This window comes from Aedes albopictus, chromosome 1 (assembly GCF_035046485.1).
Source record: "Aedes albopictus strain Foshan chromosome 1, AalbF5, whole genome shotgun sequence".
Taxonomy (NCBI): domain Eukaryota; kingdom Metazoa; phylum Arthropoda; class Insecta; order Diptera; family Culicidae; genus Aedes; species Aedes albopictus.
This window is the reverse complement of record NC_085136.1, coordinates 115,486,496-115,499,691: the sequence shown is the minus strand read 5'-3', so window position 1 is coordinate 115,499,691 and position 13,196 is coordinate 115,486,496. Positions and strand designations below refer to the sequence as shown.

General features: G+C 39.0%; 1 protein-coding gene across 9 annotated transcripts in view; it reads right to left on the bottom strand.

The window, feature by feature from the left end:
* The window catches only part of LOC109402241 (uncharacterized), a 127,799-nt gene that overhangs the window by 37,842 nt on the left and 76,761 nt on the right, over positions 1-13,196 (bottom strand). For 2 of the 9 annotated variants that reach the window (XM_062845232.1, XM_062845233.1), the window contains exons 1-2: positions 8,027-8,257; positions 7,799-7,893 (exon numbers count right to left, since the gene is read on the bottom strand). The exons of 1 other annotated variant lie outside the window; for it this stretch is intronic. The gene's annotated coding sequence lies outside the window, so the exon portion shown is untranslated. Of the gene's footprint in view, positions 1-7,798; positions 7,894-8,026; positions 8,258-13,196 lie in introns of those variants that run through there. 6 more of the 9 variants (XM_062845237.1, XM_062845239.1, XM_062845235.1 and 3 more) reach the window with 4 other exon arrangements.

Here is a 13,196-nt window from a genome sequence, read left to right as displayed (position 1 = left end):
TTGACCGCCCGCATCTATTAAAAATGTCTGTAATATGTCAGTCCAAAAAGTACCATTGTCATTACCGCAACATTATGTACTGCCGCAACGAAGGGACCGATTACCCTGGTTTCACCCTCCTTGTGCATTAGAGTCATTTTTGACCCAAACCGTGCACTACATCAGCGAGCTGCTCCCATGCATTAGGAAGGTTAAGAATACATGCCATCATCATTGACCAATCCACATTCCTGTGTGGTAGTGGTTTGTGTTCAGATTTCCCGTGTTAATCTATCTGTAAGAACTTTGTATATATCTTTTGTTCTCACGTATATGGATAGGCTTGCAGTAGGTTTCGTGAGACATTTTTTTGGACAACTCAATTTACTTCCTTTTGAAAATGGTATATTTGAGCAGACACCTTCCTCCAATTTTGCTTCTTACTCAATGCTTATCCTGCTTATAGTTCCTGTTTTTTTTTTAAGCTTACTGCTGATGATCATTATTTTCCTGTTCCCAAAAGTGACAGTTATTTGATTTGTACCGTAAGCGTTACCGATGTTACACTTTTTTTTCCACTTACCAGGGGAAATTACCTATTCTCGGCCGTTTTGTTCTCTTCGTCTATGGGGGTTTTTTGAAACCTATTGAACTCAGAGTTGGTTTCAAATCCTTCCCAACTAAGCTGAATTATATGGCCAACTTTCAGGCAATTTGGCTGACAAAAACCCCCCATGACGAAGAGAACAAACCTGCCGATAATACCCATTGTCACTCCATCTGCGAATTTCTTTTTTTTTTTTTTTGCGAAGTTATTTCAAGGCGGAATTTTTACTCGGTCGTTAGGCCGATGCAAATATTTAATTTGTTTTATGTCACCCCCCCCTTCAAAAATCTCAAAATATTGAAGGGGCGAAAAAAAAAACATGGCGTCTCATGACTCCATTTTCAACAGACAATTTTTTTACAAGCAACTATTTTTCAATAGTTGAAAAATATTTTTTCAATAGTTGGTAAAAATTCCAATTTTTCAATAGTTTTTTTTCGTTTGTTCCTTATTTATTTTTGTCCCCCCCCTCGTACCTGATGAGAGGTCTCGGACATAAAAGAAAAATAATATTTGCATCGGCCTTACTTGCTCCATATTTTTGCCAGGCATCAATGACCTTTATCGAGCCAACATCTAACTACCTTATACTCATATTCGTTTAAATTGAAACGAGCGTGTAGTCAACAAACGCTGCTTTTAATAGTGGTTTTGCAGCGCGGTGTCACGAACACTAATGCAAATCTACTGGTTGAAAATATGCCAATTTGATTTTGCTGGGAACAGCTGATCTTTGTTTACTATTTTCAACCAGTAACTCAAGTGGTGTTCGTGTAATGCAGCGTGTACGTACACACAACACTACTAAAAGCAGAAACCACTATTAAGGTGTGTGAGCCACACACGAAATGCACCTTCACATTGCGTGTTTGTTGGGTCGCTTCATCCAACTAATTGCATGCTTCTCTTCCCGTACCCATTGAGTAAGAGTACCACTTACGCTTACGCACACAATCAAATAGGAGAATGTTCACGATAACGCCATTCAACCGCACCGCAACCGCGCCGCACCGTGTGCAACACGCGATGCCAACGCATATTCCACAAGGACGCTGCGGTGACGCAGTGTGAATTCATGCAGCGTTAAGGCTCCCCCAAACCAAGGCGACTTTTCCAGCGACACGATTTTTTATCGCCGCGATTTTTCTCAACGACTTCAGCGATAATTGCGTCGCATCAACCATCTACACCAACGCGAAAACTAGTCACAAACAAAACTTAGTCGCCCCGCGACAGCGACGAAAACTGTGCATGCAGCGACCAGCGCCGCGACACACCGGCGACAAGTACAAAAATTGCTGCACTGTCGCTTGCCGCCTGCGACGACGTTGTCGCAGTGTGGAAGGTCCCCTTCAAATCAGTGCACAGCGATTTCGCGACAAAAACATAGCGACAAAAAGTCGTGTCGCTGGAAAAGAGTCGCGTCGGTTTGGGGGAGCCTTTATTTTACGCTCGTGTGCGGGTGTTGTCCGTAGTAGTGGCGTACGCGTAGTAAACGTTTTTGTAGTTTCAGTCCGATCGCAGCAAAAAGATTACACCGTGGCAAGTTTCATTTCATCCGACGTCATCCAACGTAGGCCTGCTTTGCCGCAAGTTTAGGTTAACTCATGACAAATTTGGCTTCTTTCACGGAAGACGCTTCTATATATAGTTGGCTAAACCTATAGGTATGCCAAGGATTTTTTTGTTTGGATTTTATCTATCAAATGTGCATAATTGTGAGAAGTTTTATTCAATAGAGCACAAGATCTAATAACTAGCTAGATATCAAGAAAATCATAAACTTTTCACTAATCATTGTTAAAATTTCAAAAGTGTGCTGAAAACTACAGTGGCGCTTACGTCAACTATGCGATTATGGGCAGTCCTAGGATTTATTCTGAGATTTCTACAATGATACATCCCAGAATCCTGCAAATAATACCTCTTGAGATTTTTCCTGTGATTTCTTCAGAAGCTTTCCGGTGATTCCTCCAGGAATTTTTAACCAAGGATTCTCTCATAAGTTTCTCATGCTTTTCCTTTAGGAATTTCAGCTGGATTTCTCAAGATATTCCTGCTGTGGCTCTTCCAGCAATTCCTCCTAGGACTCCTCCTGAAATACTCACTGAAATACCTCACGGAATTCATCTGGGGATTCTTCTAAGAATTCTTCCAGGGATTCCTCCAAAAACTTGCTGGGATTATTCTAGGCAATCTTCATAGGAGCATTGCCTTCAGTGCTTCTTCCTGGAAATCTTACAGGTTCTTTTTCCTGGGATTTCTTCAAATATTTATCATTGGATTCCTCCAGGAACCCCTCTTGACTTTCATCCAGGATTGACGCGCCCAACTTGCTTCAGATGATCAACTTCAAAGTTCCTGGATATGCTCTTCGTTGCTCCGAATTCCTCCCATTGCCTTTCAGACGCCGTGATTATGCATCCCAAGAGCCGGTACGATCAATGATGGAGTGCTTCAACGAAGTTGTCCATTTGTTTGATTTTAATATTATGACTAAGAGGTTTAAGGCTATTTTAACACGTGTGATGTTCAATTAGTTTTGTATTTTTATTCATTAAGACACCACTGTCGGATGAAATTCTCAATAATAAATAAAACAAATAAATAAATAAATAAAACTCCTCCTGGGATTCCATAAGCGATTCCTGCTGCCTCTAATGTGTCAGCAAAGCCTCCTAGGTCTCCTCCAGAAATTCTTATTGTGATACCTGCAGGAATCCCTCTAGGGATTTCTTCTGGTATTCTTGCTGGAATTCTTCTAGGCAATTTTCCTTGGATACTTTCAGAAATGCCTTTGATTCTTCCAGGGATTTTTCTAAGGACTCATCCAGGAGATCATCTAGAGTTTTTATTCATGGATTGCTCTAGAAATTGATCATGATATTACTCCTAGAACTGCTCTTGGTCTTCTTCAAGGAATTCCAGCTGAAGAAATTCCAATATTAATCTCTACAGAATTCCCTAAACGAATTTCGGGAATAGTTGGAATTTCCAGAGAAATTCCAGGAGGTATTACTAGAAAAATCTCTAGTGAAATCGTAATTTCTTTTGGAATTTGTCGGGAAGTTTTCCGTGAATTTCATAAGATTTTCTTCAAGCCCAGTTTAGAATTTCTGATTTTTCAATTCAGCAACTTTCGGAAGCAATAGATAGAACTAGAGAAGTCCCTGCATGAACCGGTAAAAGTATTTTGAAAGAAACGAAAGCCCTGATTGATTCGCAGAAGGAATTTCTAAAGGAATCTCAGGAAGATTTTCCGGAAGAATTTCAGCCACAATGCTAGGATAAATTCGTATAGGAATCACTAGAAGAATTTCTGGACGTATTCTAGTAAGAATTTATGGAGCGATTGCAGGAAGAACCGCAGGAAAACTTGTTTGAAGCATCCTTGAAGGAAGGCCAAGAGGAATTTGGATAAAATCTCTGAAGGAATTCCTGGATGAGTGCTTGGAGAAATCCGTGGTAGAACAATCAAAGAAATTTCTGCAAGAATTCCAGGAAGTTTGCCTGGAAAGATCCCGGCAATAAAAGCCAGGAGAAAGCTCTAGAAGGATCCGTAGCATAATTTCTAAAGTTCCACAGTTAGAATTTCTGGAGGAAGAATAGCTGGAATAACCGCAGGAATAGCTTGAGGAATCCCAGCTGGAATATCTGGAGGAATTCTTAGAATCAGTAATATCGGGGGTATCCTAAAAGTAGGGTAAGTGTGCCATCATTAATCTCATGCTCCCATATTCATCCTATTCGAAAACAAGCGATTACGGCACCGATTGATTCCGTTCTTTTTGTTTTCATGGGTGCTCACTTCTAACAAAAAATACAAAAATAAGAAACAAAACAAACAGCGCTTCAATCCTTTGCTTTCCGTAGAATGAAAATGGGAGCCACATGCTTAAGAAGGGAACAAATACCCTAGTTTCCCTAAAAATGCCTGGAGGATGCCTGGAAATCTCAGGAGGATTTCCCGAAAGTATTGCAGCAAGTAAGTATGCCAGGTGAACTCCCTAGAAGTATTTCTGAAGGAGTTCTAATGGGGATTGCTTGAAGAATTCCAGCTGGAATTCATGGAGGAAGGGCAATAGAAGTTCTTGGAGAAATCTTCTGTGGAATTTCTGGAAGAAACTCTGGAGGAAGTCCTGGATAAATCCTTGAAGAAATCTCTGGAAGAATCACCGGAGGAATTTTTAGAAAAATCCAAGGGAGATTTTCTGGAAGAATTTCTGGAACTTCCCTAGTAGAATACTTGAAGGTACCATATTGAGAATTTTTGGAGGACATCTAAGAGAAATTGCTGCAAGAATCGCAGCAGGAGTTGCTTGAGGAATCTTAGCCACAATTCCCGGAGGAAGGCTAATATAGGCTCATGGAGGGATTCAATGAGAAATTTCTGGAAGAATATCTGAATAAAATCTCTGAAGGAATTCCTGAAAGAATCACCGGAGAAACTTCTGAAAGGATCCCAGGAAGATTGTCTTGAATAATCCCGCAAGAAATTCCTGAAGGAATCCCAAAAGAATTTTTTAGAGGAATCCCTAGAAGAATTCCGAGAATTTTCTAAGAATTCCTAGGAGAAAATGCTGGACCAATCTCTGCAGAAATTTCTAGTATATATATAGAGGGTGGCCAAAATGTTTGGGATAGGCAACTTTTTTTTCTCTCACAATAAAGTTCAACATGCTATAATTTTTCATAGAGTGCATCGAAAAATCTCAAATTTTGACTATTTGTCAACCTATTATATGTGCATCATTGGTACAAATTTCGGCTCAATTGATCAGAACCGTTCCGGTAAAACACTATTTTCAAGCCAACTAATTTTTGAGCTGTTATATTGGGAAACCAGTGAACCGAATTGAATGAAATTTTGAACCCTCTGTACAACCCCATCGGGACTGGAGCTGGAGAATCCTAAGGGAAGTTTATTGAATGAAAAACCGGTAGGAATCCATAAGAAAGCCTAGAGAAATCACTGTATAAATAGATAGAGATATTTCTGTAGAAATCCATAGAGAGTCTGTTGATTCTGACCAATAGGCGACAAACATATCTAAAGGTCCAATCTGCAAAGCAGTGTTGCGAATACTCACTTGCAAGAATGATACTCATTTGCTTATATCTCAGTCCAGAAGCATGCTATCAAAAAATGATGTTAGAAGGGCTTTTAGATTGTTGTTTAATCTAAAAGTTTTCCGAATAAAGTAAAGGTCGCAGACGCATACCAAAGTTGTGAGAGAGCTGTGAGTACGAGGTGAGTAAAATTCGTGTAATTTATACTCACCTTGTGCTCACAGCTCTCTCACGGTTTTGGTATGCGTCTGCGACCTTTACTTTATTCGGCAAACTTTTAGACTAAACAACAATCTAAAAGCCCTTCTAACATCATTTTTTGATAGCATGCTTCTGTTCTGAGATAGAAGCAAGTGAGTATAATTTTTTGTTAGTGAGTATTCCCAACACTGCTGCAAAGTAGAGGCTCTCTTTGTTCCGGTTCTCTTTAAATTATAACGATGTCACTGTGAACATTTTGTCAATTTGTGATGTAAAGATCAGCAAAGGATTGTCTAATCTACCTTCCGATACAAGAAGCAAATCAAATTTTATAAATCAGGTCAAACATTTCTAAAAGTCCAATCTGCAGAAGAGAGGCTCTCTTTGGTTTCCCTCTCTTTCGTTAATGTCTCAGCTGTTTATTTGAATTATGATTGTCTCTTAGCATAGAACGATGGTTAAAACAATCGTCTTTTGATTTGTACTGCAAAAATAGTTGAAAAGTGTATCATTACATTGTAATAATTGAAAGAGAAAGTGAACAAAGAGAGCCTCTCAAATGCAGATAGGACCTATTGAAATGTTTGGCCTGAATATCCTAAACGCCAAAACGTACAAGTATTTGAGTAATTCTGAGTGTGCTTAAGTTTTGTTGAAATGTGCCATTAAAAAAATATTAGAATTATTGTGTTAAGTTTTAAATTTTAGGTGTCTGTCAAGAAAAGATTCTAGGGGGTGCCAAATTTGTTCTAGGGGGTGCTAGGCACCCCTGGAACCCAACCCCCCCCCCCCCCTAGCTACGCCAATGGTCGTGACGGCTGAGAGAGGTGGTTGCAAGAAAATTGAACGCTCGTGCGTGTTTACAAGTGTGTGCCTGGAGTGTGTAGGTGTGTGTTCTGGCTAGCTTGAGAAATAAAATCGTTTCTATTCGCAGCACCCAGACCTACAAAAAAAAAATGCGCTAAGTTGCACCATAGACTAACTTCAAGAACTCGATGTACCAAAGAAAACCATCAAATTTTCTGTGTCCAGTCCGGTACCCAAAAATATTCATTACCGTGTATTTTTTTTTCCGTGTAAATTGCCTTTTGTGTAAATTATGTTTTGCGTGTTACACCCATCTGACAGTAAAGAACTAAACATAAATTACGTAATGGGTACCGATGATTGTTCAAAATCTGCGAACTTGACTGCGGAAAAAATCGCAACCATGACGCCGCTGGTTACACTTAGAAAAAAATCGCTGCAAGTTTCCATGATATAATAATTACTATATATGATTTTATGCAATACCAATTGTAATGTTGGGAATATCATAATACATAGTTATTACCACATCTAATAAGCGTTCAACTATGAGCTTGTGAAATCATTTACACTACCCGTCAAAAGTATAGACTCGCAGAAAGTATTGCCACAATATTCCAAACATGGCCACATTGGGTCACAACACTTACCAATTCAGTTCATTTTTTGTATGTGATGAGTCTAAAATAAGCACTAACTGCTCTACAAAAATCAGCTGGATTAGATGCAAGACAGATGAGAAATTGTGGCGGGCGTAAAGCTCTTATTTATTGCAGTGTCATGTTTTTCTAAATAATTCATAAAAAGTACTCATGAGAGTCTTATATATTTAGGCTTAATTTCATAATTCTGTTTCTATGGTCTTCACAAGACTACTTTCCAGGGAGTATCACAGTTTAAAAATTAATCATTCTTTACCGATACAAACTACAGATGAACGGTAGTAACAAAAATCCCCGTCATAAGTTATGGAACTTGAATGGCAAGTTCGAGTTTTAGTTTGAGCTGTCCGAAACCAGTTTTTGTCTCTTTTGAGCACATAAAAGCAGAGTGGTGAAAATGGGGAAGAAAAATATATCTTTTTATATACCCCTGGGATTCAAAAAAACGATGACGTCATTAAGGAATACTTACGTATAGTATGTTACTCCTGTTCTGTTTTAACTGAAGAGATGCGATGAATAAGTTCTTCGCCTGGCCGTACCCAATCAATTCCACTGCAGAAAAATCTAAGAAATGAAGAAAAACATAAACCAATTATTTTGTCTCACTGGGAATGTTACTATTTAACTATTTCAGTTTAATCTGTCCATAAACGTGTGATGCAAATGAAACATTAACAGAAATTAAGTACTGCCCAACCTTGTTTTCGCTAATATCACCACATTTATATGCCACAAATACCAAAAACTGTGTTCCTTGGCGTAGGCCGATGAATACTTATTTGTAATATTGGAATATCTCACTGCTAAACTTAGTAGTGCCTAAATCAAAATCAATTGAATCCACCAACCGGTTTTGGTTTCTACTACGCACCACCAACGACCGTTCTTCGCAACAGTTTTCACGAAACTGTTGGCACGCACCGTGCCATATATGGTTGGGGATGGGGACTACACGCTAAGAAAATGTTACTCTAAAATGAGTAAGATTCACACAAAACTGAGCTAAACTGGAACAGCTCAAAAAATGAGTAAATTGCATTTCCAGCGATAGCGCTGGCCCAAGTGCAAAAATCCAACTGGTTTAAGCCGTATAATATTCTTCGCTTCATCAAGAATATTATACGGCTTAAACTGATGAGATTTTCGCACTTGGGCCAGCGCTATCGCTGGAAAAAAAATTTACTCAATTTTGAGTTGTCCCACTTTAGCTCGGAAATGAGTGAATTTTCTGACCGTGTATCAAGGGGATTTTCCGTAAGACAGTGAGGTAAGTTTTTTGGATTTTTTTTTTCATTCATGCGCTCATAAGAAATCCCGCAAGAAGACACAATGTTCCCCGGGTCATCAACTTTAGTATTCGCGAAATGGCGAATATCAACTGGCTATACAGTCAATCGCAAAATTGAGCGTACACCTATGGTAATGATGGTATTATTGCAATACCTAAGGTAATACTGGATATTTCTAACAATAAAGGGGATCAAGACTCAATATTTTCTTTTTTGTTTTGACAAATCGTGAAGATCGAGGTATCGCACTTTTGGTTTCCACAACCTCCCGGGGGGAAATCTGGGACATATCCGGTGTGGCAAGGTTGTTTCCAAGGGGCCTTGGTAACATAGAATGGCTATTTTCCTTCATGTTTCGACAAATCATTAAGTTTGAGGAGTCGCACAATTGTTTTGATCAACGTTGTTGAAATGGATATTTGACGACATGGGGCATCCGGAACATTTCGGATGTGGTCTGGCCAGAATCATCCTAAGGGGTCGTGGAAGCCTAAAAGGCCTGTCATCCTTCATGTTTCGACTAACCATGAATTTTGATGAATCGCACGGCTGGTTTTGGCAATATTTAAGAAATGACCCCATCCCTGAGGCCATCCGGAACATTCCGTGTGTTGCCAGACCGATCCCAAGGGGCCATAATGTAAGGGCATGCGGTACGGGATTTTTTCAAGGCGAAACGAAACGAAACGAAATACAAAATTTCTGATACGATGCGGTACGAAACGAAACGGAATTCAAAAATGTTTCGTGAGATCGATACGAAATCCGAATTCACTCGGTATTTTTCGAGACGAAACGAAATTTTCGTAAAATTTTCGCGGAATTTTGCAGTTACATCATTTTTTTTGCGAACTTATGCTGCGTGTTTGCGGTAACGCGTATTGAGTTTCCATAAATACTCTGATCATTTGCTACAGTGCCATTTATATTTTTATATAGTTTTTCGCGTCGTATATGGGGTAATAGCTTAATGGCGCCCTGTACAAATCCCATGTTCTTAGAGTTCAGGGGAATCTACGGCGAAATCCTCGTAGTTTTTGGAGTTTTGTCAATAGTAAAAGGAATAACTCTAGCTTTCCATCAAACATGCGACTTGGCGATAAAGAAGCATCTAGTACTGCGGAAGCGAGTGAGATGTTTGCAGAGCACTTTGCTTCTATTTTTGATCAGGATGGAGCTAGCGACAATGAGGCGGAATCAGCAGCAAGTAACGTGCCTGCTGATTTTTTGAATCTGGACACGATTGTCGTCACTGAAGAAGAAGTTATCGCTGCGTCGAAGAAGCTGAAAAACTCTGTTAAACCTGGGCCGGATGGCATTCCTGCTGTTGTATTTCGTCGTTGCTCAGCTGCTTTGGCCAAACCTCTCGCTGCCATTTTCAACCGCTCCTTCGAACAAGCCAAATTTCCGACATTGTGGAAGCAGTCATTCATGTTTCCGGTATTTAAAGCTGGGGACCGTCGGGATGTCAAAAATTATCGGGGTATAACAAGCTTATCGGCAGCATCTAAACTGTTTGAAATAATACTAAGTCAGGCTATTTTGAATCACTCGAGGAGCTACATTTCCACAGACCAGCACGGTTTCATTCCTGGCCGATCGGTTACTACCAATTTGTTAACATTCACCAGCACGTGCGTTACGGCTATGGAACATAACACTCAAGTCGACGTCATCTACACCGATCTTAAAGCTGCTTTCGACAAGATAGACCATAGGATTCTGGTTTATAAGCTGGCTAAGCTTGGTGCTACGACATCTCTTAAGACGTGGTTGCTGTCATACCTGACCAATAGGACTCTCCGTGTGAAGCTTGATTCATGTGTTTCAAAACCATTCTCCAGTACGTCTGGTGTGCCTCAGGGAAGCAACTTGGGACCGTTGCTTTTCACATTGTTTTTTAATGATGTTGCGGCATTACTGGGTGATAAGTGCAAACTGAAATATGCAGATGACCTGAAATTCTACCTCGTCGTGCGTACGGAACAAGACTGTCATCGTCTTCAAAAACTTTTGGACCTTTTCGTAGAATGGTGCCGGCGATGTAGACTAACCGTCAGTACCACAAAATGTGTGGTGATGACATTTCATCGCAATAAGAAACCCATCCGTTTTGATTACCACATTAATGGAGTTAAGCTAAACAGAGTAGACAAAGTGAACGATCTAGGTGTTCTTTTGGACCCAAAACTTGATTTTCGTCTACATTACAGTGCAGTAATATCGAAAGCGAATCGCCAACTAGGATTTATTTCCAAAATCGCTCGTGATTTTAAAGATCCCTACTGCTTAAAAGCATTATAGGGGTAGGCGGGGCATAATGAGCAGCTTAAGCATTTTGCCACCAAATCCAGTGTATTAAGTGCAATCAATGTGTAATTTTAACGTTCAATCCTCATTTGAACCTTAACTGACAAAATCCAATCGTTGAAATTCCGAATAAAGTTATAAATGTTGTAGAATTTTATGTTTTTAAAAACGTATAAAATCGCGAGTTGTGTTTTGGGGGTGGGGCATAATGAGCACCCTAGGTGGGGCAGGATGATCAATATCAGTTTTGTACACAATCAAATGCTAATTGACTATTCTTGTCAATGATAAAGCATACCGGCAACAATCAATGAGAATTTGGAGGGATTACGGGGTTTAATTTGTAGGGAACTGTGGGGTTCCAATGAGTCTTCTACTGAGGAATTTTTAAACGGTGATAATATACAGATACTGAAATTTAAAAGCTAATAAATTGAAAGTTACAGACAAAACCTTACTATATGCATCAAAACAGAGAAAACCAAAATTAAAATTTGTTTGTTGAAGATGTTTACCATTTTCATTATTTTTTCACTAGTTGCTCATTCTGCCCCACCCTACTACCAACTCTTTGAAGCATATTTTTTCAACAAAATAATTATAAAAATAGTTGAAAAGTGTTACAAATACATTTCATTGGCCTAGGGAATATCAAGAAAATCGATAGATGCCCACTAAGTTGTGATTTCGATACCCAAAACCTTATTTTAGGTCACCTGATTCTTATAATATTTTTCCAGTACATGACCACTTTACGCATTTTGATTAATTTTTCAAGGTAAACGGATTTTTTGACTAATGTTTTGTCATCAACTCATTGGATTTTAGATAATAAGGCTACAATCAAGCAATTTGTTTTGTTAATTTGAAGATTTACAGTGAAAATACAAGGTGCTCATTATGCCCCACCTGCTCATTATGCCCCGCCTACCCCTACTGCTCTTTGGTAAGGCCACTGCTAGAAAACTCCGCAATCGTTTGGAGTCCATATGAAACAACATGGATACTTCGAATTGAACGTGTTCAGAAGAGATTCGTGAAGCTGGCGTTGCGACATTTTAATTTACCTCCATACCAGGATAGATGCCAGTTGCTGGATTTGGACACTTTGGAGCATCGAAGACGGGTTCAACAGGCAACTTTTGCCGCGAAGCTTTTGAACGGCGAAGTGGATTGCCCAGATCTGTTGTCGCAGTTAGAATTTCGTATTCCTCAACGCGTGCTTCGGACTTCTTCCCTACTGCAGACCAGGTATCATCGTACAGACTACGGCTACAATGAACCGCTCACGTCTATTATTAGAGCTTTCTCGGCGGTGGAGTCGGAATTCGAGTTTGGCGAGGCTTCCTACAAGTTTCGCAACAGAATTAGAAGATTAAGATGACCTTTTTTGATGACTGTTTTATATTTGTGTTGTAATTTTTACCTCTTAACATTCATGTAGACTTAACTGTCGGATGAATTATATTAAATAATAATAATAATAATAATAATAATTCGCCAATTGTTGAACGGTTAGTACTGGCTGTTTTTCCGTGCATAATTCCACTTTAGTTGAAAAATATCCAGTGAACGTCTAGATCTACTTATTTCTTATACTGCCCATTGAATTTGTATTCCCTCAGATTCCTTTTTCTAAGAGAAAATAGATACAAGTTATGCTACCGCCTGTATAAACAGTGAGGTTGTGCAATTGAAAAAGTGTTTAGTGATACTGGTGGTGTAAACAAAATCAACATCACCCTTATAGTTCGAACTGATTGTTTGGGTTACCGGTTTCGATACGGCTAAAACCTATATAATCAACCTAACGGCCGAGCGTCATTTAATTTGCTTGGCCTTTATGCTTCACAAATCATCCGAAAGTGAGCAAGACTTGATGAGTGAGTTGAGATTAGAATAAGTGAGAACAACACACTCACAACGGTGGCGATGCTCGTATACGCCGCAAACAGAGCAATAATGCAGTTTTGGGGGAGACTGGGGATAAAAGCTTCCTACAAAATAAATTAATTAATTAATAAAAAAAAAAACAAAAAACTCATTTGTCCATAATTTGCTGTAGTGAATGTAGTAAATTTAAAAACAAGTAATTGACATATTTTGATTATTATTTTTATCATTATCATATTATTTTTCTTTTTTTTATTGATATATATTTCTCTTTTTATATTGATTTTGTATACTTACTTTTCCTTTGTATTTTAGTGTTAAATCTCCTTAAAGCTTCTATCGTACAATTGTCCCCTTCTTTATATGTTCTAGCAA